This window comes from Manacus candei, unplaced genomic scaffold (assembly GCF_025592945.1).
Source record: "Manacus candei isolate 608988 ecotype Guabito, Panama unplaced genomic scaffold, ASM2559294v1 h1tg000015l, whole genome shotgun sequence".
Taxonomy (NCBI): domain Eukaryota; kingdom Metazoa; phylum Chordata; class Aves; order Passeriformes; family Pipridae; genus Manacus; species Manacus candei.
This window is the reverse complement of record NW_026138063.1, coordinates 7,380,318-7,405,722: the sequence shown is the minus strand read 5'-3', so window position 1 is coordinate 7,405,722 and position 25,405 is coordinate 7,380,318. Positions and strand designations below refer to the sequence as shown.

The following is a 25,405-nucleotide window of genomic DNA, read 5'->3' as shown; positions in this document are numbered from 1 at the left end:
ATCTGGGTTATGACAGATATGAGTGAAATGTTTGGTTTGTGTTGGTTTCTTTTTTTGTTGTTGTTGTTTTAAATGACTCCCATTAGAACCATTCTGAGTCCCAAGCATCTCTGTTGGTACAGTTCCCTGTTTGTGTGATGGCTTCCTGGGAGAAAGGGACAATTGATGCAGTTGTTGTATTGCTTTTCTATGGAATTGCTAAGGTGTGAAAGTTCAAATTAGTAACCGTCTCATCAAAATTACTATTTGCTGCTTAATATACGTGCACCTACGCATGTGCTTCACATCCTGGCAACCTTACATGTCCTGATGGGCACAACATATATTACCCAGAATAAAGCACATATTTATTTCACTCTATTTCCTGCTTACTGCAAATACACGCAGAGTGTAATTTTGACTCACACTTTTCCCCAGTAGAAAAATACGTTGGGGCATTTAATTTAGCATGGCAAATTCCAGTTGCTAAATTCTAGATGTTACTATATATTTCAGATGTGGTTATGATAGCTTTGCATTATCAAAACTACTGGAGCACAGCAGTGAGTCTGGATGTGTATGTATGAAAGAGAAGAGCATTCAGAGCAACAATTTTAAGAGTCTGAGGTGAAAATGATCTTTTCATCAGGCTGTTGAGAAAATATGTTTGTTCAGAAAGTAGACCTGTTTCCTCTTTCTAAAAATTGTTACTGGTTTTTGACATCTGTGTGCTGGATATCCCTTTTAAGCAGTTTAAGATATGAGTAGTGTTAAATACTTAACACAGTAGGGGAAAAAAATCAGTAAGCAGAAAGAAAATATATCATTATCTAATGTTTATCAACATTCCATATGATTCCACCATTTTTAGTAATCTGGGAAGCAAAACCACGAAATGATGATTTTTTATTTTTCTAGATGGTGTCTTATACCAGAAAAATAACATGATGACAGCTAAATAAGGCATGTTAATTATAAAAGTGGGTTTTCACATGAGAGATTGAGGGGTAAAGCTTTCTGGAAAAGATGGTGGGTAGCAAGCCTCAGTCTTTATCTTTCTGTCCACCTTTTTCCTGTCTATCTTCACCATCTCTCTTTCCAATTTAAAAATGCTCCATGGTTGTATTATGCAGAGAATAGCTTTTACTTTCAGACAGTGGGAACAGAGAGAGAAAAGCTGAAATGGGGAGAGGGGAATGAGCCTGCATTGTGAATTATTCACAGCACAACTGACAACAATTAGGGCCAAGGTATTTGTGGCTCTGAGGAGTGATGCAGAGGCCAAGAGCAGGGAGCAGAGAAGGCCCCAAGGCTGGGTGGAACCAAGGGGGTTTGGTGATACAGGAAACTACCAGAGAGCTGCAGGGAACAGGCCAGGAAGAGACTGGTTCCTGGAGCATCTCGGTGATTCTGTGTGCAGGGGTTTGGGTGGTAATTTGGGGAGGATGGGTTGGATAGAGACAGACATTAAAGCCTGAGATGCAGTGTTTGCCCAGGACATGGAGTAAGTGCTGTTCAGCAATTTGACCCTTCTAGTGCCGAGTGTGTTGCTGGAAACTTTGGAGTGGTGAATTCCGGTTGTTTTTTTATCTTGCACTTTTGAATAGATAGAAAGGAAGAGGAATAATTAACAGCACAAACTGACAAAAAGTCAGGCTTCAGACCAGGGTGGGAAAACCAAGGAGATACTCGTGAATGGGAAGACATGTCAGGATGGCAAAAAAGAAGCTTATCCAGTGTTTCCAATGCTTATCCTGGAAAGATTAAGACATGTTGGATAAATGCAAGAATGTATAAAAACATTCAGTAGCCCAAACTCCTCATCCCTTGAGAAACAGAAGGCAAAAAATAAATGAAATCGTCGAGTGAACAAGTTTCTAAACATAGTGTATGACAAAGCAAATCACTGTGGATGACAGCATTAGTGCTATCACTGCACTGGGCACCTCAGCCTGAACTGTGGCCTTTGCTGTTAGAGGTCAGTTCTCCCGAGACCTGATAGATTATTTTATCTGAGAGACGTCATCTATCCATGATCTGGCATAGATTACTTTTTTGGTTGGCTGTTTTGTAGTTTTTTTAATGAACAGTATCTCTCTGGATATATATCTCACAGGAATACTGTGAGTTCTAGTTTGTGACTGTAGTGATTCATGAGACCATCAGATGAAAACTTTACTAATTCATTTTTACCAAACCAAAGCCCTATGGTTTTGGTTTGGAAGCTGGGCTGTTATTGCATTACCTGGTCTGACTGTCCAATGCTATGAATAAGCATATCTCTGTTATTCTGGGATCTGGAGATTTAACTCCAAAACTGTGATGTGAAATCATGATATGTGCCTATTCAAGGCATTAGAAAATAGTTGAATTGCATGAACTTAGTTAAAGTGGCACCAGAAGGCACAGGAATAGTTGCAATATAAATGTCTGATTTTAAACTTTTGGTTACTGGCATTTTGGGAAAAAAAGAGTGGTGAAAATGTGCTTTATCATCCAAAGCTGCAATCCAGGAACACAACAAAGGCATACAGAAGGAAAGTTACTGTTGTTTGACCAGCAGTATTTGACATGCATATTTAGGGAAGACAAATTTGGAATGTATTACAGCACTTCCAATGTCTTTATTAAAGTGCATATTAAGGTTCACTTTGAACAAGTAATTAGAGAGAAAATGTCTTGTGATTTAAAACAGAAGTGGTTGGCAGAAGATGGGCATTTTAAAACACTTTACTATAAGCTTCCAATTTATACTTTTAGTCCTATTTTCGAATTATTTAACTGTGGTTTCATTGCACATCCGTAGACTCTAAGTTTCAAAGAGACTTAGGTACTTTCAAACATTACATCACTTATTCCTGAACATATTTGCTGTATGATGTCAGACCATTCCATTAAACACTTCAGGGCTTGTTTTTTCCCTATATAAGCTGGGAATAACCAGTATTTACCTTATCAGACTATGGATGTTTCTGTTATTCTTTATGTAGTGCTTTGAGTAGTCGTGTTGTTCAGGGCTTAGTTACTTAGATATGCAAAGAGCACACAGCCCTCTGAGATCCCCCAGTTCATCTTGTTTTTCTATTGTAGTTACAAGGTCAAGTTGAAATAATCCCCATGATTATAAGAGCTTGTATGAAAAACTTTCCTGGAGAGCAACATCTGTTATCTGGTGGTAATAGTGATTCAAAGGAGCTCTTTGGGAAGAGAATACAGTCTGTCTCACATGAACAGGATGACTCAGTAGTTCACATTGGGAAAGAGAAACATTCTCCAGGCCTCACAAACGTGATTCTGGAGACTCATTACATGCATTATTATGTGCTTTTGTGAAGCTCATGACACAGCGCAATGGGAATGGTTTCTGGCAGCCACAGCTCTGCCTTCCCAGCAGCAGGAGAGACCCTAAACCATCTGCTGAGCCAGTGCTGCAGACAGACCCTCATTCCCCTGCAATTCCTCAGGGGCAGCACGTGTGGCTCTCATTTCTCCTGTGTGGTGATAACAGCAAAGGGCACTGTGAACTATCCTGTAACGTGACAGGGCTCTGCCACACATACACCCATTTATTTACTGGTAATTAACAGCTCTGACTCTAGCTTGGGTTAACTAGAAATTACATTACTCTGGTGGGCTATGGACATACATGTCAAATTTCATAAGGATTTCATTTTATTAACCATTTTAGCTAAAATTTGAGTCAAATCCAGCCCCCCTTTAACATGACTGCCCTTGCTGCTCAAGGCCTACAAATCAAAGCAGCCTTATATGATCACCTGGGTAAGTGAACGGGCATCCTGCCTTAACCTGGTGGGGATTGATGACTGAAGCTACTCCTGGACTATGTGTGACTGTTCCAGCCCTGGCTGCTTTCACAGAGGCTTCTCTCTGTCAAACATTGCCCTATGCAAATAAAACTACTCGTAGATGCTGTGTAGTAACATTATGTAAAATGCTGAGGACCTGAAATACTTACAGCTTAATTGACTGCAATTCCTGTTGACTTCGATGGGTGTTTTATTCAATTAGGGACTGCAGAATTTAGATCATTGCCTCTGGCTTACATCATTGCAAATATTATTGATGCTTATGAAGCTTTCGGGGATTTTTCAGGCTTTTAGTCCACAAATTGAGTGCAATGTGAAACGCTTGCTCGGGGGTAAGAGAAGTACTTATATCCATCTCATCTTTCATTTACTTATTCCTGAGTCTTTCTGTGCTATTCCTTTGGGAGTGCTCATATAAAATATGCAATTTAACAAAGAGAGGGAAAGCAGAGTTATCTCAATACAGCAAGATTCAAGTTTCATTTTGCACATTAGAAGTGTGCCTTTCTCATTTTCTTGCCTAAAATGTAGAAGTGAATCTGATTAATTTTAATCTCATAAAATGTTGAAATTAAGGCACAGTAAATTTAGAATGAATATTGAAGAAAATTTACAGTTTCCCAGGGGCAAGCATGGATACAGTGCTTGAAACTTAAAACTATGCAGATTGGAGCACTAGAAATTTCAACAAAAGGAACTAACTCCTTTTGGTGAGAAGGGTCAAGGTGGCTTAAAACAAATTTTACCTTTCTAATGTGCATGCCTTACAAAGTCAATGCTGGAGTTATTATGTGAATAGCACAAGCAGGGCTTGTGTAACTTAATTCTGACCTCTCAACCTCTGACCACAGCAGGAATATGGACAGGGTAGATATCCGTATGCTGGCTCTGTGTTAGGCCCAGAGAGAAAAGGGGTACAGCTTCTACTGCTTTTCATTCAATGCTTTGGGCATAAATGGTGAGTAAACCATTTCACATATACTGTGTGTAATTGCATTTAATACTTCTTTTTAATCTCCAATCAGCAATGAAACATCTAAAAATATATATATTTGTAAGTAAATGAAGACAAAAAAGGTTGATAGTGATGGGCACAAACACTTTTAGGACATGTACTGTAGAAAACTGGTTGCATTTCAGGCAATGTATTCTTACTGTAGATCTTCACAGAAAAATCTGCAGAAAGAGCTGGAAAAAGTCATACATATACACATGCATATTCTTAGGTATATTCAGTAAAATTAGAGAAATGCCTCTGTGGGAAAATTGGTACACATCCCAGGCAGAACACTGACCTCCTTTATTTAATTCTGTCATGGTAGGTGAAAAGAAATCGGTCATAAATAAAGGTAGCCTCCTTATAGAAGGCATTTTTTTGCAGCAGCGGAGAGCACAATAAATGTTATCTGTCAGGGAAAGAAACAGGCTATTTAAATTCAGGCAGCAGAGCATCTTCAGTCGGAAGGGCTATTTTTAACTTCAGATGTAGCTTAATTTAGAAATCGAGCAGTTGAAGTCCCTTTTTTTTTCCCCCCATTTCTCCGACTGGAGATTTTTTATAATGATTATAGATATCCTTGTGTGAAGGTACTGAATAGAGTAAAAAATACCTTACCCTGAGCTTCAAGGTCATGAAAATGCACGTCGAAACAAAGCAGCTTTGTGGCAATACACGTGTAAACACAGAGGTCAGATGAGATTGATACACTATTTTATAAGCATAAGGGCCACTTTGGCTATTTTCCAGGAGGCTGCATATAATTTTTATATCCATTTATGCAAGATCTTCCTCAGATCTGAATTACTTTGTGTAGGAAGTGCTGTAATTGCGTACAACCCTATACAACATGTGATAAAGAGAGTGTAAATTCCAGTGGTTTCTAAGGCAGAAATGTTTATGAGAAATCTGGCAATGATTTCCTGCATTGATTTTTCTGAGCCAGCTTCTTGTATTTGGCTTTGTTTGTAAGTTAATCACAAGAATTGAGAAGCTCATTTCGTTATAGAAGATATTCAGAACTAAGAATTGCAGATTTGACTCTATTAAGTGATTACAGGCTTTTTAATGTATTCAGATTCAGAACATGAAAAAATCCTCTCATAAATGGAAGTACTTCCAAGATGGCTTGTTGCAAACACTCCTCTTGCATAATTGCATAGTCTATGTCACTCAGCATTCATCTGGTGAATTGCAATAGCATTTCAGCATAAAACTCGATCTAAGCTGAATTTTATAGTTTACCTCTTCAAGCTCAGCCCAAAGTGATTCTGAAAGCTATTCCAGTTGCATAACAATAACAAGGAGCAGAGAGACATGTGCCATTGCGACAGGAATAATTGAGTTATTAATAAGCTGAATGTGACATGGAAAAGTTGCCTCTATTTCTGAGCATAGTGACACCTTCACCATTAACTCTTAAGCACACACAACTTTTTACAGTTTCTGAAATTTTGCTTAAAAGGTTGAGTGTTTTTGCATGTACAGAAAAGATAACTTTTTCTGTAGTCACCTAAAATCCTGCTATTATAAGTGAAAGCTTCTGCTGCCATTTATTCTTTAACTTATGACAGCTAAAATTAGAGGCTTTCATTCCATTGTTTTTATACACTGGGTAGCATGATGTAATCTAGTAAGAACATCATAAAACAAGTTAGAAATTTAGAGTTATAATCTGTAATGTTCAATGGAGGTTAAAAAGAAATGTCATTTAGAGCTTAGTGCTTCTGAATTGCCCACTTTGGATGGGGATTTCTTTCATCTTCCTCTGAAACATCTGTTTTTGAGGAATGCTCCTTTCCCTGGACATGTTCTGTGTGGAGGGAATATGGGAGTTAGCATAGAAGCTGTCAGAGCCATTAGACTCTGCTGGGGAGTTTCCTTAATTCTCTGCTGGCCACACAAACCTGAATTAAAGCTGAATTTAGTCTCTGGGAGGCATTTTAGTAGTGCTGTCAGACTAGGAAATTCAGACTGTGATGCAGAGTTTGGATTGGGAATGTGAATTCAGAGCCCTTTCTTAAACAGACTTTTCTTTACAATAAAGCAGATATATTGCCCCAATATTTGCTGAAGTGTTTCAGCTTTTGATAGAGAATGTGTTTTTCTCATCAAAGACTAGATCTGAAGCTTGTAGCAAAAGAAACACTCGTCATGTATACTTTCTTGTTTTAGGTATGTTGGTATGCTGTCAAGAGGCAGGATTCAGTTTGCCTATTATGGATGTTTAAAAAAAGACTAAAAACCATCCAAAAGAAGCAGGGGAGTTGTCAAGAAAAAGCCAAAACCCTACAGAATTGAGGATAATATTTTTGGTCTTACAGAAACACAGGACATACTTTAAATAATTTTCTGAATGGCTTTATAAAATCTTGAAATTTATAAAAGCTTGAAATTATAACTGTCCATTTGTATTAGCTTTGTTTTTCTTCAGTCTGTAGTAAACCCCAACTGTTTTGACAGCATATAGTAATTCTATTTTCAGACATTCTAAAATAGCAAGTGTCTTTGAAGGAATATGGTGACACAGAGATGATGAGGCTTCAGTAAGACTGGACCTTGAGCTTCAAGGAAAGCTTGGATTTCTTATGGAGCAGCACTAAAGTGCTCAGTGACCTGAAAGGAGGTTGTAGGTGGGTGTTGGTCTCATCTCCCAAATAATAAGTGATAGTACAAGAGGAAATGGCCTCAAGTTGCATCAGGAGAGGCTTAAATTTGATATTAGGAAGAATTTCTTCACTGAAAGGATTGTCAAGCACTGGAACAGGCTGCTCAGGGCAGGGGATGAGTCACCACCCCTGGAGGTATTTAAAAGACATGTAGATGTGGCACTTGACATGGTTTAGTGCTGGACTTGGCAGTGTTAAGTTAAAGGTTGGACTCGATGTCTTAGAGGTCTTTTCCAACCTAAATGGTAATAATTAGTTTTTATTTAGTAGTTTTCATCCACAGATCTCAATGTGTTTTATAATGAAAGTCAATATCATGGCCTTAATTTAAAGAGATGGAAATGGCTGGATAGAATGCTCCCATGGTTTCATGAGCAGCCCTTAAGACCTGGTTTCCCTCTGCCTTCCCTGCTCTGGGTATCTCCCAGTAGTGACTGGGTCACTCATAAAAGACTCCATAGTGGTCCATACTGGAACCTGAAAGCTGGATCCAGATCCAAGGGGCCCAACAGGATCTCTGAGAGACATGGAATGAAGCTGCTGGAGCCTCAAGACTTTTCTCTCTGTCTGATCCCAAAGCAGTGATTACACTCTTTGCTATCTATATAATCCATTTCCAATGGTGGGGAATCACAACGGATAATGTACTGACTTTTCCATTAAAATTTTATTCGAATTTTTCTCTTCAAAAAATTTAAGCCTTCTCTTCTATGTCACTTGTTGTTACAAGAAAATGTATCAGTGTTTTCTATGCCCACAGATCACAGGAGGGAGGACAAGCAGTGGACTGGAGCTTTCATTAATATTTCTTCTCAGAAATGGGAAATGATTTTATCAAAGTTTGAAAAATCACAAGAAGTAAAAAAATTGATATTTAGGTGAAATACAGGAGACTGTAACAGTCATACTGTGTGTCTAATTATAGAAATACAACATGCTACTCCTGTATAAGTGTTCTCAGGCATCAGTATGTAAGCAGTTCACAGCATATGCAGGCATCATCATCCCATGTTCTTTCATCTTGGAGAAGATGGTCATAGATGAGGAACTAAAAATAGTCCAGTTCAAGAGCGCATGCTCCCTGGAGGTGATCAAAGGCTGAGATGCTGTTTAGGTATGCAGACAACCAGAAGTATCAGAGCAGGAAGAGTGTGGTTGAACCAGTTAGTGCACTGATAAAATCTGCTACTTCTGGCTTCAGCAAAGTTTGTGACAGCAGTAGAAATGGAGTGCAGAAACACAGGGAAAGAGAGGTATAAGGCAATTCCCATAACAATTCTCATAGCCTAACCTTACATGCCTAACATAGGTGCCTAAATGAGGAAGGCAACTTTTCCTGAGCTATTGAGGGATTAAATGCAGAGGATGTTATTCCAGAAAATAATTCAGAATCCACAAGTATGGCTTCTGCTCTGAAGCACCTTTAGAGGAGCCTGACACTCCTCTCTGATTATGAAGGAGACTTGATTTAACTGCCTGTCTTAAGCCCCTGGGTTGATATTGAACACAGCCTGTGTAGGCACTGCAAAGGCAACTTTGCACCTAGGCCTACACATCTAATACTGATAATGTTCTTTCCTGCATGCCATCACCTTGGGAAACTTCCACTTCCCCCTCAGGCTTCTCTTTCTGTTCTTTACATGACATACAGAACTTGTGTGTGGAGGCTGAATAGTTTGTCTGAAGGACAAGGACAATGGAAGAGTATCTTAGGTGTGTGCATTGCATCTGTAACTGAATTGTAAGTCAGACAGACTCAAGGACTCTCCTCTTCTATGTTTCATCCTAGATAGGGGAGGTTATTTCTCTAATCAGGATTGGCTTTCTAAAAGTCCCTGGGAAAATCATAAGTTGAGCTGTTTAGTTCGATAAAATCTCTGAAAAACAGGAAGATTCATACCCAAACCAAAAGCAATAGGTTTTGTGCCATATCTGATGTAAGAAGAAAGCAGTATTTACTTAAAAAGGAATTTATGAAAAATCTGAATTTTCATTAAAATAGATAATTTTTTAACTCAAAAAGGATTATTTTTTTATTTTATGGTTAAAAATATTTTTTTGAAATGTCATTACTGAAAATTTTGCATCCAGAGCCTAGCTTCAGAAGTTCTGTTCAATTCCTTTGCAGCTGACTTGCAGCACTATTAACACTTCTCATGTTTCTCTGTTGCACTTGTTTAATACCAGACAAGGAGCCATGTGGGTGACAGTTCTGTACCAACAAATCTTAACAGACAGATGCTACAATTTGATCCTGATACTCACTGTGTGTTTTACTTAGTGCTGCAACCAGGGCTTAAAAATACAAGCACCAGCTTTTTTCCTGTATATATCTCCATTAAAAAGCCTGTTCTGATCTAACATAATAGTAATAGGAGGCTATTTTTAGACCAAATGAAGGAGGGGGACAATAATATGTGTCATGGTCCAAGAAAGCTGACATTGGCTGACATTCATCACCAGATCTTGCATAAGTATTCACCATACCTAAATTAAGTAGTAAGAAGAAACTTCCTCCTCCTATTAAGTGGTCCTTTATACAGAAAAAGATTAAATTCAGCTGATAATGTCACCAGGAAGTTGGTGCAATATTTAAAATCCGGTTAACAGTGAAAATACTCAGTTGTTCAGGCACAGCTGTGGCAGTGCTACATCCTGGGCTGAGCACTAAGCTGAGGTGTGCAGGGGGGAATCCTGGAGCCAGGGAAACCCAAGGAAGAGCCGGGAGCTCTGCTAGCAGCTGGCAGCTCTCATGAGCAACCTTGGGAGACTGAAACTGTCCAGGGGAGCACTAGTGACCAGGAGTGCTGTGGGCAGGGATCAGGAGGGAATCTTCCACAGCAAGGACTGTGCTCACAGTTTCCAGCCTAGGGAGTGCTCTGGGTCTCTGCCATAACAGTGGGAACTCATCTCACAGTTAAAACCAGTGTTTCTGCCTTATGAAGTCTAACAAGGACAAATGTACAGTCATGCACCTGGGAAAACATAATCCAGGAGTGTATCACAGGCTGGGATCTACCTGGCTGGAGAGCAGCTCTGTGGGAAGGGACCTGGGGACCCTGGTGGACCATGAGCTCCAAAGGAGTGACCAGTGCTGCTGCAGTAATGAAAGCCAGCAGGATGCTGGGTCACATCAACAAGGGCATCTCCAGCAGAGATAAAGAAATCATTGTCCCACTCTACTCAGCACTTGTGAGACCACACTTGGAATATTGTGTTCAGGTTTGGACCCTGCCATGGAGAAAAAAAGTGGACAGGCTGGAGAGGGACCAGAGAAGGGGCAGAGAGATGATCAAAGGACCAGGAATCTTCCATGTGAGGAAAGGCTGAGAGAAATGGGTTTTTCCAGCCTTGAGAAAAGAAGGCTCAAGAGAGACCTTATCACCATCTTCCAGAATTTAAAGGGTGGCTATAAAGAAGATGGAGATTCCCTTTTTGCAAGGAGTCACAAAGAGAAGATGAGGGGCAGTGGGTACAAGTGGCTCCTGAGGAGATTCCAATTGGACACAAAAGCAAAATATTCCACAGTGAAAACAATCAGACATTGGAATAATCTCCCCAGTGAAGTGGTAGATTCCCCAACATTGGACATTTTAAGGTTCAGCTGGACAGGGTGCTGGACCCTCTTGTCTAGACTGTGCTTTTTCCAAGAAAGGTCAGACCAGATTCCTTGAGGTCCCCTTCTGACCTAGTGTTCTATGATTTTATGGTTTGATTTGTTTGATTTGATCTTTAGTTCTTGTGTGAAGGGATCCTTTTTCACTGTCAGTTATGGCTGTAAGGTTGATGGACCAACCCTCTGTGGTCCTTCAGTACTCCATTATACAGAGGAGAGGGAAATAATTTCAGTTAAAATAAAAATTAGAAACACTGAGCAGAGATGCCCTCAGCCAGAAAATTAGGAAACTAAATCCCTGATACTTAGCGTGGAGTAACAAAGTCATAGTGGCTATATTTTCCCAGAACTGAAAAATTAGGAATTGAGCAAGGAAACAGATGTTTATGCAGTATGATAATTTAGTCTTGGAGGTGACAAAATAATGAAGCTAATTTTTTGTTTAGGAATCTGAGTATTATTTTCTTGTTTATGTAAATAAGGGTAAATATGTGTAAAAATATTTGACTAAAAATCTCAACAGAAAGAACAAAAGAATAAAACCAAAGAAATGGTTTCAATGTATAAAGAAAGACTTGTTCAGTGAACCCCTCAAATATTTGTAAAAAAATGAGCAAAGTGGTAGCAAAGGCAGCTAAAGGGAAAAGCATTTTAAACATCTAGTAAGTAGACTAATTTCTAAATATAACTACTCTAATAAATTACTTTGGAAACTTATACACAGAGACACAAAATATCCTCAACCCTGTTGTTGAGAAATGACATGAATTCATTGGAAAAGTACACTAACAGCGTTCATGGGTGTGTGTTTTATGGAGGGAAAATTTGTTTCCTCGATGCATATTCATAAACAATGGATTAATCCAAGCACACACCCTATATCTGTGTTGGTGCTAAAAGCTTCCAATGCCACAGAAAATACACACACACATAGATCTGCTCACTGCACTATTGTGAAGTTTTAATGTTCTTTACAGTCTATTTTTTTTTTGTACTTTTTCCTTGTGAGGAGGGAATAAGCAATCATAGCTACAAACATGTTCTTCTGCAGACAGAACTCCTGGTGAGCATGGTGCTTCCACACCCCTGGGCCTGCTCCTGTGCCATCCCATTATTTCTGGTGCCAGCAATTCCTCAGCACTTGTCTGATGTGGGCGCTGCTACACTGTGGCTGATAACAAGCCTTTGAGCTGCTGAGACCGACCCTTTAAATGTCCCTCTGACATAAGCTCAGCCTTGGAGACTTGTTGGTATTTGTCATGTGCCTGATAACAGGAGGTTTCCTGATGCAGCCTTTCAAAGGAATGGACAAAAGCAGCACAGCATGATTCTCTAGGGCACATCATCTTTGCTACTTCAAAGGGAACCCTTTCATCTTGGACTTTGAGAGACTGTGCGTCCAACATGCTAAGGAGATTTAGAACATCCTTGTTTAGATTTTTGCCTCAGGAGGTTTTTGTCTGATGGTTAAGAATGAACAAAATCCAAGCTAAATTCAAAGTGTTTCATTGTTTGTGGGTGAAAAAATGTCTCACATGAATTCGTAAAGGTGAAGATGTCCCTGCTCATTGCAGGAGGGGTTAGACTAGATGGGCCTTAAAGGTTCTTTCCAATCAAATCTATGATTCTATCCCTGCAAGTGTTCCAGGCCAGGTTGGATGGAGTCCTGAGCACCCCAGTCTTCTGGAAGTTGTCCCTGCCCATGGCAGGGGGGTTGGAACTGGGGAATGTTTGAGGTCCTTCCAACCCAAACCATTCTGGGATTTTATGTGATATTTCTGAATGAAAATATCACACAAAATTTCTTCAGTAGTGGGTATTCCTGGTGAAGTCACTGTATTGACACTTGTACTTTGCACAAGTAACTGTTCCAGCTTGTGTGCACACACAAACCATTGCACTGCATTGATATTCAAACAAGAAGGAAGTGGGACACCTCATACAAGGTACAGAATACAGATTAACAGTTTGGTAGCTGTGACCCACATATGAAATGAAAGTTTAGCCTCAGTTATCAGTACAGTTGATGAGAGCAGTGATAATTCTATCATGAGAATTACTAGAAATTACAGCTGCTGCCATGGAAGCACAGCTTACTGGTAAGACAAATTTAGGTGATGCACATAATTTCCAGAATTTTGAAATAACTGCAGTAATGTGGGGTTTGTAGTGAGCCTGTTTTTTTTGTTTTGTTTTGTTGGGGTTCTTTGGGAAGGTTTTGTTCGGTTGGTTGGTTGTTCATTTTTTTCCTATGACTCAAAAATAACCAGTGTGGACCTGTTTTGGGATAAATTACAGAGGTAGCAGAGGTGGAAGCAAACCTGAGTGCACTCGTCAGAGGAAGGATGAATGTGATTAGACATTGGAATATAATTATGTTAGAAAAGATAATGCAGTCCTAGAAGTTGAGAGTTTTTTAACAACTTGAAGGAAATGTTGGTACCATCTTACCAGGGAGTGTTAACTCCTTTTGAGTATTTCTACAGTTGTTTAGCTATTTTTAGATGAATTAGCTTGAACTATGAGAGGTATAAATAAGAGCTACAGGATGAGCAAAGGCATGAATCTTCATCTTTTGAAGGGAAATTAGAAATGTCTCATGTACCCAACCAAATGGAGCTTTCTGGGGTGATGGATCATTAAATACACTGGGAGCAGATATAGGTTCAGTGTCCGTGATCACTGAGTCCTTAGTCTGTCTGCTGGGATCACTAATAAAGCTGCCAGTCACTGGCTGTTCAGTAGTTTTCCTTTCTGATGAGGATAGTGGACTGGTGTTAATTCCAAAAGTCTACAAAACTTTTGCATGTGCCACTGACAAGAGGATTGCCAGTAAGACTGTATTTTTATTAGTACTGCAAAAAGTACTGAGCAGCCTCAAAAAACGAATACCATTTTTCACATCTTGGCTACAGATTACTTACAAAAGAATGAACTGTTCTTTAATTGAGATCTTGCTGAACTTCCTTCTTTTAGGTCTTTTGAGCAGGGCTCTGGTGGTGTCACTGCCTTAGCCCTGCCTAATGAGCCAGCTCCCCACGATGACAGCTGCTGCTGTCTGGGTTTGACTTCGGAGAGCTCCGTAAGTGCGGAGTGTGATGACATCATGCTCCCTGGGGTGTCAGCTATTAGCTGCTAAAAATAGTTACAGGCAAACACAGAACAGAAAAATCAAATGTCTCTTTAAACCACTAGTGAATGGGAAGGTAAAGATCCAGAGCTCAGCTGAGGGGTCTTTTGTTTAAATGCGAGGGCAACAACGTGTGGCTGCCGTCCTGGCTAGTGATGCTGATGATGCTTTAGGACTCGTGAGCTGAGAGAGCCCACAGGGACAAGTTCATCCCTGGTGAAATTCCAGAACTGTCATGGTAAGTGAGCTTTTTGTGTTTATTTCCCACTGGTTAGGTTATCTGATCTGAGTAATCCGTGTTTTGCCGTCCTTAATGTAACTATGGGATTCACAGCACGAGAATGATGTCCATGTTACTGCCAGTATAACCACAGTTCTATTAAAAAATAAAACACAAAGCAATATTAATTTTGCAAAATGAAGTGTTCAAGCTTAAAAAATAATGTACAGTAAAGACTATATGCAGACATAGATGGTGCCTCCAGTCTCCAAGTTCAGGAAAGTATCCTACTCACCCTGTGTTTTGGGGCTATTTGATGCAAGTTTTTTGACACCACTTATGACCTTTAGGCCTTGATTACAGATTTATGAGATAAGACAGGCTTGAAGACAGAGGTCTCATTCTCAGGCTTTAGCTTAATTCCAGTTTTGTAATGCAGACCTCTGTTTAACATTTCTGTGGTACTGGTAAGGTGTTTCAGATATTAAACTGCTCCAAATTAAATTTGATCTAATAAAGAAAACACATATAAATGCAGAAGCAATATAAGATGAAAGTTAAGATAAACACAGGACTGAGTGTCTCACAACCTCTGAAAATCTCATCTTCTGGTTTTTGTACTAATTAGGCCATGGACAGAAATTTTCAACTAGGCTTATCAGTGCTGTTAGAATAATGTCTAACCTCAGTTACTCCTAAGAATATTTTTTGTACTTCTTAACTTACCATCTAAGGGCAGGCAGGGGTAGAAATATGAAGCTCTGACTCTTCCAGAAAAACACCAGAGATTCTCATTTCAAGTTACAAATGGGCCCAAAGCTCCTTTGGCCAAAGTATAATCTTTTTCTCACCCATTCTAACTCACCTGCAACAGCTTCACGGTGATGCAAAACCATCACAAATCACTCATAAGTAGCACTGGTCCCTTTAGCAGGGAGAACAACCTCTTCTCCCTACAGATTTGGCACCCTGGCCCCAAACTACCTGGTCTGCAGCCAGTGCACAGGCTAAAACCACAAGTCTGCAGATCCTACAGAGCCTGACTCACATCCCTGCCAAGCCCTTGCAGGAGCCTTCCCCAGAGGGAATGAGGAGCTTGATGGATGTGGTGCTGCAGGACATCAGAGTGTGTGCTAATGAAGCAACAGATCCATTACAGTATTTAGCCATGTCACAAGATCCAATTACAGGAACTTTGTGAAGTATAAAATAGTCTGATTTTACCCTGTGCTCATCCTGTAAAAGTTGACATCTCTGAAAGATATTCCCATCCTACCGTGATTTCCAAGTGCTGATTCATCTACATTCAAGATAGTTTAGAACTAGGATTTGATTCTGCCTTATTGTTGGTAATGATTTTTGTAAATCTGTTTGATAATTTTCATGGATGAAGCTGAAGAATCCCTGGGTCTTCTGCTTGCGGGGTGTGACATGTAAAGTAGAAGTTTTTCTTGCAGATCAGAAGTCAGGGGCCTGACGTAGGAATTATTGTGTGAAACTACATTGTCTCTGTTATGTAGGAATTCAGACAATGATTGTGATAGTCCCTTTTGTCCTTTAAAAATGAGAATTTATGACTCAAAAGGTGCTCTGCTGTCAGTCACAAAATTTTCCCATTACACTGAACCTTATTTTTAATGCTATAATATCCTGTTCTTTTAGGTGCAAGTGTGGTGTTTTGAATGCAAACTGATTTACAGTCATTTTCTTCAGTCTGCAAAACAGGCACAAAAAAAAAAAGAAAAGAAAAAATAAGATAGAAGAAATTCGATATTCACTGTTAGTGGCCAGAGGGGTAAAATATAATATAATTAAAAAAAAAAAGGAAAATTTTCTCTTTATGTGGGTTTGTGAGGGGTTTTTTTTGTGGTTTTTTTTTTTTTTTTTTTAGGGAGAGGACTATTTTTAGATGACTCCTACCTGAAGGAGCAGCATCTTAAAAAGAATGATAATAAGAAATTGAAATACCGGGAAGCTTTACAACATCAAATGCATATGATTTTTAGCAGGTGGCCAACTTCTTGTTTAAAAAGGTTTCCTGCTGCATTAATTTTTTCCTTGCTGTATCCCCCAAGGCTGAATGTCACTGTCTCCTGCTGACAATGCAGCAACACCCTGATTTTGTACTAGACAATGATTTTTTGATTCACAAGCTGTTTCAGCATTCCAGAGCATTGCACTGTTCTGGCATGGATTTGTCTGAATTTATAGTAATTTATTCAAAAAAAGATTTATTCATAAAAAAGGTTGCTCTCTCTGTTTTGTGGGATGCCATCAGGGATAAAGGCACATGCAGTAGCACAAACAGCTGAGATCTTGTGGCAGACTTTTTGTCTGCTTGATACTTTCACTGATGGCCTTGACACTGATTATAATGACAGTAGAATAAAACAGCCTCTAAAAAATAAGATTTTCTGTTGGAATGCTGGCAAAGTAGTGCAGATGTGGCATAAAGTTATTGTGTCTTCTGTAGGTGGTGGCACTCTCTCATATGTTCTGTTTTCAAGGTTCAACCAAGAACTGTATGAAATACTCCCAGCAAGAGGTAGAACTACCTGAGCCTCATATCCTTTGACTTTAGCTGAGCAATCAAACCCCTGTCCTGTGCTTTTTTGGTGTGCAAATGGACCTACTGTGTATGGAAATGATCTCAGTTGAAATCGAAGCAAAGTAGAAAACAGAACTGTGTAAGTGACTGTGAATGGATCTACCCAAATTTTGTAGGGAATGTAAGAATGGTGGACCTAAATAATCAACAAAATTAGAGTAAAAGTCTTTATAAAGCACCTGTGGAAGCACATATTTATGTTTTACGTGTCCAAACTATATCCCATTGAAATGATGGACAGTTCAACCAAATATATATGCCTGGAATGTACTTAGGTCCAATAGCAGGAAGCTGAGTCCAGATAGAGTCAGACTGGAAATGAGGCAGATGTGTCTGTTAGGGTGGTATATCTAGACAAGAAGCATGATATTTGACATGCACAGTAAACTGAGAGTTTGTCTACATAAGACTATACACGTAATCCAAATTAACATCAATGAGTTAAGAGATCTCAGATAGGAATTTCTTAAGGGATACCATCCACTGTTGCTGTAAAATGTCAGACTGAAAGATCAAATAATCTCTCTGGCTGGATAACACAGAGCGATAGCTCTGTCCTATAGCTGCACAGCAGACAGAGAACAAGAAAATGTTTTCACTCTACTGCATAAGAAAATATTAATGGTCCCGTCTCACCACAAATTTTCACGTAATTAGATAGTTAGATCATGTAAAATCTTGCCTCATCACCAAGTCTACTCACCATAACATTTCAGACATAAGAAGAGGGACACCTGCATTAAAGTGAAATTTGACAATTGTCTTATACGGAAGTTTGTGAGACAGAACCCTTATCCACAGAAATCATGTTGTCAGCAACGCTGTTTGTTTGAATTAACGCTGCAGATTGGATCTAGTCACCGATGCTGATCTCAACTTTTATGTAGGACATAAATTGAATACATTACATTTCCTGCCGCACCAGGCCGGCTCTGACGCAAACACCAAAGCTGGAGTGAACGGGAGCAGGCAGTGCTGTCAGCCTGAGGTACCAGGCCATTAGAAATTCCAGGTTCCTTAAATGTAAGTGTAGTTTAGAAATCTAAACTGAAAGACATCCCAAAAACATATCCAAAGATATATATTATTCTGACAACACGTTGGAATCAGCTATTACTGCTGACACTGAGCCAAACCCAGCGAAGGAGTCTTGATTTATTTCAAGAAACATGTTGAGTTCAGTGTCCTGTAACTGCATCTGTCACCACCAGCCCCTCAGGAAAAAAACTGAGGAGGGCTGTTTTTTGTTTTTCAATCGTTAACTTCTCACTGCTGTGCCTTCCTTCCTCTCTAAGCTTCCTTTTTGTGTAGATGAAACCTAGTGATGCAGTGTTTGCCTATAGGCGTCCTTTTTCCTGTGAACATAGAAAACCCTGAAGAACAAATAAACTGTTTAAGTTGCTGATCCTGCATGTTTGCAAATTCATTGGGAGATTTGGCTCACATGTGAGGACACAAGGATCCGGCTCCTGGGGAATAAACGTCAAAGAACATGAAAAGAAAAGCCTTAGTAGGCGCTAGGACTATAAGAACAAAGAGTGCTTCCAAACTTCAGTAGTAAAAACCACTGGGAAATGTGGCATAGTCTGACAAAAGCAATAAGAATGATGGTTCTGAGTCAGGCACTGAATCAGAAAAAAAAAAAAAGAAAAAAGAAAGAAAAAAAAAAGAGGCTTGATCCAAGTGAATTAAAGCCACTTATATTCCTGGAAATGAATTATTTCCTCTTTATCAAAAAAGGAAAAGAAGACAAAGAGGTTAAAAATGTAATTATATGTTGCAGAAAGAATTATATGGCAATTTCTGTCTCTTAGGCTTGTGCTCAGAGCACAGACCAGAACTCTGAAACACTGACTGACTTTCTGCAGTGTCTCAGCAGTGTTGCCTGTGCTGCCTATTTACTTTTCAGTACTTCCTCTCAGAGACTCTCTCTTAGTCTGTGTCCTCTACAGGCTTTTAGAGGAAGCTCTGGATATTATTTTGTGTCCAGAATAAACAGAAAGCACAGTAATGTCTTCTGTGAATAATCTCTCTCCCTCCCATGTGAATTTACAAATACTGTAGAAAAACAAAATGATCACAGAAATAGAGTTCTGTCAGATGGTCCCTCAGTGCTGAGGACTTGGTTCCTTGCTTTGTCAATGAGTATCCGTTACATCATTTACTATTTATGCTGCAAAGGCCTTCAAGGAAGTGCTGAAGCCTGTGAACATCTCCCCCCTTTCCTATCTTAGGCTGAGAATATTTTCATTCCATTCATCTCTGCCTAGACACAGAGTGCCTGGAGACTGTGGCAGAGTATCTGCTTCCAGTGCACACTGATGTTTTGCCAGTCATGTGTCATGAGGGAGCGTCCTCCCACTGCTGTGAACAATATGACCATGAAGGAAAGCGAACAGTAACTGCATTATGTCCTCCGGAAGATGGATGGAAGTTAGAGGGAAAATGCCTGTGTTTCGAGGCCCTGCTCATCAGTTGCATGACACCATTGCTACAGTTTGTTTCCTAGAGTTTACAAATGAAATGAAATCAAGGTTGCAAACCAGAAAATCGTGTTCATACGCTTTGTAGATTGATGACAGACATGCTGTAAAATGCTAAAAAAGAGATCAACTGCAATTAGTCTATAAAGAACCTGATCACCCTTATGAATTTAACAACCAAGATTTCAAATAGTTAACTTCGTTCTGTCCTACACACTCACTAAGAGTGTATCTTTGTGCTGGGTTTTGTTTTTCTGAGGGTTTTTTTTGATGGATGGAAGCTGGTTGGAAATAAATATATTAAGATTCACTTACTCCTAAAACTTTGTCATTTAATAACAAAAATCCGTTTGGTTATGAATGCATTAAGGTTTCTGCACTGAGCATACCCAGACTCTGCCAGTCATCAGAGAGGGTCTCAGTCATTCTTAATTGGCTGAAGAGCAGAAAAGGAGTGGGACAACTTCCTACAGACTTTTTCCTGGCTTTCCTGGTATGGTGCCTTGAAGTAGATGATGCTGCCATATGACAGACCACCTGATTAACCTAACCGGGATATAATTACCATTGCACAAGCAACCCCACAAGTTTTATGGGGTTGCAAACAGCATTATCTCTCATTATCCCAAAGAAAGTTTATTTCTTGCTACTTCCCTTGAGAGAAGAGTTAAAAATTGCCCTTTTATGGGAAGAGGACTGACCAACAGATAGCCAGAGAGAGCAATCTGGGCACTAGCATGGCCAGCTGGAGCCCAGCCAGAGTGACTGGGACTGATGATCCCCTGAAACAAAACTGTGCAGCAGAAGTTTCTGCAGAGACCTTCCCTGCCAGGTGTCACCTGGAGAAGCCAGTGACAGCCTGGCCTGTGGGAGTCCCAGATGAGGCAAGATGAATGGGAATGAAAGAAAAGGAAGGGGAGCAGTGGGGAAAGGAATAAATCTTTGTGTGCTGGAAAGATCCAACCACATTGCGCTGTTGCAGTGTTTTGAAATATGTTTTGTCTTAGGACCTGACTCTCCTGAAGCCAATTTAAGTCATCAGTTTGCTACACAGTGATGCAAATAAGCACCAACCCGGTGCTTCCACAGTCACGCAGACACACATTTCTGTCGGGTGCTTGCTTTTTAGCACAGTAGTGAACCAACAATGCTAAAACATCATCTGTTTTGCTGTGTCAAGGGTACCAGCTATCACTGCAGCCACATCCCTAAATCACATTACAACCCTCAGCCTAATGACATTTGTATAGATCTCCAGCTCTCTACTATTTGTCACTAATCAGAGTAGTCTGAAGATAATCATGCAGGGACATTATCCCATTTGATGTTCTTTCCCTCTGCCTTAGCTACTCATTTCTACAGTGCACACACAAGCCAGCATAGCCTGACTTCTCCAACTTCTTTTGTTATCTTTATTTGTGTTTTAGCAGAAATAATTGAGAGGTCAGTGAGGTTATTGTGCCATGTCTGTTGCTCAACACCCCAGTTCCCTGTTGTGGTGGGATCTAGCAGGAAACTTGAAGAAATCCAAAAAAACAGCCAAGCCTCTTCTCACACTACCCTGCCTGTTCAACAGGGGCTGTTGAACATGATTTAGCATTAAGAGATTAAGTATCTTTTTATTACAGTGTGCCTCATCCCACTGGAGACAATGTTAGGGTTCGTATCAGCACTGCTGAGTGCTCTTGTTTGCTCTACTGGTTTTAGCATTGCAAAAAGATTAGGCAAATTTTCTTCCCTATTACAGGTACTTGAAACTGCAATGAATTTCACTAAGTGAATTGTTTAGGATTTCGATCAGTTCAGCTGCAGAATTTGACCAGCCATCTTAAAACCATTGCATTTATTTCTAAGGTTCAAAATGTTATATTAATAATTTAAACAATTGTAGGGAATATCCTGTTACATTGACCTTGAAAATGTTGTTAGACATGGTAAATACAACATTTGCTTGCTAAAATGGAAAGATGAAATGCTCACTCACTTAGAGCTTCATATGGAAATCATCAGGAAAACAGCTCCTGTTCTAAATGTAGCTGTCAAACTGACAGGTTGCAGAAGAAACAGATTCCCAGCTATTCAGTAGTTACAAAAGATCAAGATGATCCAGTTTCGTCAGACCATCAAAGAGGGTGACTTGAATTTGTTGAATTCAAATCAGTTTTCTCTGTTTGCTCACTTAGGCTGGTCCTAACTGCAGGTTTGTAAGAAACTCATAATAAACTTCTGAGCTGTTACTCATTCAAAGAACATCAAAGAGCTGTCAATTATAAGGTGTCAGAGACTTGAGTAAAAATGCAACTGCCTTTTTTGAGAAATACCTTGGGCTGATCACAACCACTTTGACGTAAGATGCAATTTCTCTGCACGTGCAATTAGCAACTGGTTCTGGCAATTTCCCTATGGAATTTTTCCAGGGGTATTTGATGTAAGCAAATGTCTCTGGAAATAAGCTGTGGATGCACTAGGAAGGTCATTTTGAAGTTTTTTTTTCTGAGAAAGACACCTCTGTGTCTGCTATAGTTTAAACAAGAATTTATAACTTTAGCAATTCCTGACCCTTTGTCCCTGTCCATTGCTCAGCTCCACCACTCTAATCCAGCCTTTTATTCTTTGGAGTAGTGGAAACCTTGGGTTTTTTCACATGCTTGTTAATGGATTTACCAAGATACTTGGGACTTCTTTGCAAAGGTGCTACTGCTCTGCTGATTGACATTCAGCATGGACAGGCAGAGCAGGCCAAGTAAAGAAGCAACAAGCCAGAAAGGAACAAAACCCATCAAATCTTGAGTTTTCATTCCAAATGTCTTTGAATCAGCAGCTCTGGGCCCTTCCCAGCTCTTGAAGGAATGCCAGTTTAGTGCAGTGAGTGAGTAAGGTGTGTGAGGGGGCGACTGCTTCTCTGTCAGTTGTGAGAAGCTTTATTTTAAAAAGTGCTTCTTTTTTTGCTGGTGTTCCGGAGGTTTGAATGGCTCAGAGGAGCTGGTAATGGCTCACAGAGGCTTTCTCGTTCATGGCCTGCTGCCCAGCCCAATCCAGCCCAGGCCATTAGTGACTGGGAGCTGTTACCGTGTTAGCACAGCCTGATGGATGTGACCTGTGCCTTCATCCAGTTTTCAGCAGGAAAAGCATCACAGAAACCAGCACTGCTGTTGTCCCTGAGTGACTCTCACAAGACAAGAGTGTTTCGGGGCAGAGCCGATGGTGTGGCAGCTTCTCCTGCCTCGTGCCCTTCCCTCCACTGCCAAGAGGGAACACCAGCCTGCAAAGCTGTCAGGCTGATGCTTTCCCCATCATTGAAATGACACAGAGTGAAACAGGAACAGAAATCAGAAGCACCTTGGGTTAAGAGCATGGGTATCTTCTCGTAAAAGATACACAGAAGAGCATGAATGGTTTCATTCAGAGTTTTGGACCAAAGCCCACTGTATATGAGGAAAATCATTAACACACTATCAGCAATTGTGCACTGAAATGGAAATTACTTCTTTATTGTAATTTCTGACTTTATTTTATAATGTTTTTATTATTTGTTTTACACATTTTGCTCATTTAGACTCTCATACTGGTCATTTTCACTCTGTTTATATTTAATTTCACTCCCTTGTTTGCTCGCTTGTTCTTCCATCTGAAAAGCTCTCATGTTGGATAACTTGCTCAGCAGCAAGGATAGAAGGAAGGCAGGTGGGCAGGCAATCTGAATTCTGATTTTGGCTCTGCCACTGGTTGCTTGGCAAGCTGCTGACACCACTCCGTGCCTTACTTTCCCACAGAAAGAGACTCATAGTTGAAGAACAGCTTAAAATTTTTGACAAGAAAAAAAAGAACTGTGCATCTACTAGTGCTATGGATTAAAGGAAAACACACCTGAAACCAAGTATTATATTCCATGTGCTCCTTGAAGTGTATATTAGTTCAACCCAGTAAGCCTCTGTTCCTCATTTTCCTTTCCTGAATTAGTTCTAAGTGTTGAGTCATCATCATCTATACACACATCCAAACTGCCATAGGCATCTTAGTCTTCAAACTGCAAAAAATCCAAAACATTCTAGATTCTTCTGGATTCTTCAGCCCATTTAACAGGTATGATATTCAAGCAGCAATTCCTAGTAACCACTGAGACACAGTTACAGTACAGATCTGAATGGCACTGCAGAGGGTATGTATTGCTCTGTCCTTAAACCTTAATGTTCTCTCTATTCCCTCCCTCCCCGATTTAATTTGGATAAAGTGTCCACCAGCAGGGCACAGCAGTTTGTTAAGGGCATAGTTGTTATATAACTTTATATTACTTACAGTCTTATAACACTGTTGCAGATAACACCAGAAATAGTGTCTCTCCTCTGCCTAGGCCACAGTGCTATTTCCACTATCATTAATTCCCTGCAACTGAAACCCTTTTCCCTCAGGAATGGCTGGGGGTCGTAGCAACACTGCTGATGCAGATGCAGGTTAAGAGCCAGCAGCAGCAATATGCTGAAAAGCTTCCTAAGAATGGTCTCTCTCTCCTTGCTGACCTGGAAACCAGCCTCTTGTATCAAATTTCTTTATTCAGTACCGTAAAACTCTTCAGGTACCAGAAGTTTTGTAAGTTAAATGGCAAAACTGAAAAATTATAAGCTTGAATCATACTTCTGACAACTCAGGGGTAAGCTCAGACCCAAAGTCCAGAGGAAGGTGAAATATATCTGTAATTAATCTAATATGCAGCACTTGACTGTAGTGAGTATTTCCTGCTACCCTACACTCGAGGGTTAGCTTAGATTCCAGAAGAATTTGCCATCTTTACTATAATGCAACTGCAACTCACAGAGTTAAGTTCTTAGTTCATTTACTGATCTCCACCAAAGCATTTTCCAGTGTGGCACCTGAGAGCTTGGTGTTCTGCAGTGTGCAGTGAGCAGCGATGGGCTGTGCTCAAGGAGACAGTGTCATGTGCAGCAGGGTTTGGTGTGTAAATGTGTTCCATTTGTTGGTGGTCCTATGAAAATATGTATACTAAAAAATATTACACCTCCGATTTTCTAAGATACTGGGTATCAGTGGAATGCAAGAGTCTTTCATTAAAAATGTGTAAATCAGTTTGATTTTGTTCTGATTAGAAAGTTGCTTATATTTGTAAGAATTTCTAAAGCTAATTAATGGAGCTGATCATGATTCTTTGGTTGTCTTCCTGTTTTGTTTCATAAAAAAGACAGGCTTTATGAACAGGCTGAACAAAATAGTACTTCTTTAATACTCCCTTCTTCCTAGTTCCACACTCTTTTACTACCCTTGTCAGTTCCTGAACACTTGGTTAAGCTCCTTTCACCACTATTCACATTTTCTCTTTTGTCTCCACTCACTTTATTCCTGGAGAACAACTTTAATATATGTTATGCTTTTCATTTGTTGAAAAAGTATCTGAAAACTCACAAAAAATTATCACTTTCTGTTGTCTGTGCAGCAAACTAGTCCTTCTTTGCTCCTTATGGCACACACTGTAAAATTCTGGGAGTTTAGGATTAGGTTTGGTATACAGTAAATAAGAGTAATTTCCAAAGTGAGCTCTAGAAGATGCCATCTTCACAATAGGTAGAAGAGCTATTTGGCTGAAAAGGGCTGGGAGATGTTTCAAACTGAGAGTTAAAAAGGGATCTTCGTTGTTTCTGCCCCTCCCATGTGCTGTTCTCTGCAGCTCAAAATGGGGCAGAAAGCCAATGTCATGACATTTGGGCAGACAGCAGTTTATGGAAGTGTCTATTACAATTCCACTCCCACACCCGTGGTAGAAAGGAGCCTTCTCCCTGGCCAGTGCAAGCAAAGGTGCTGCCAGAGAGTTACAGCTGATGTGAGGCTTCTTTCCCTGGGTCTGGGGTTTGTAGGCAGACTTGTAC

General features: G+C 39.9%; 1 protein-coding gene across 2 annotated transcripts in view; it reads left to right on the top strand.

The window, feature by feature from the left end:
* Positions 1-25,405, top strand: part of GNB4 (G protein subunit beta 4) — a 151,723-nt gene that overhangs the window by 90,045 nt on the left and 36,273 nt on the right. The window lies entirely within an intron of this gene.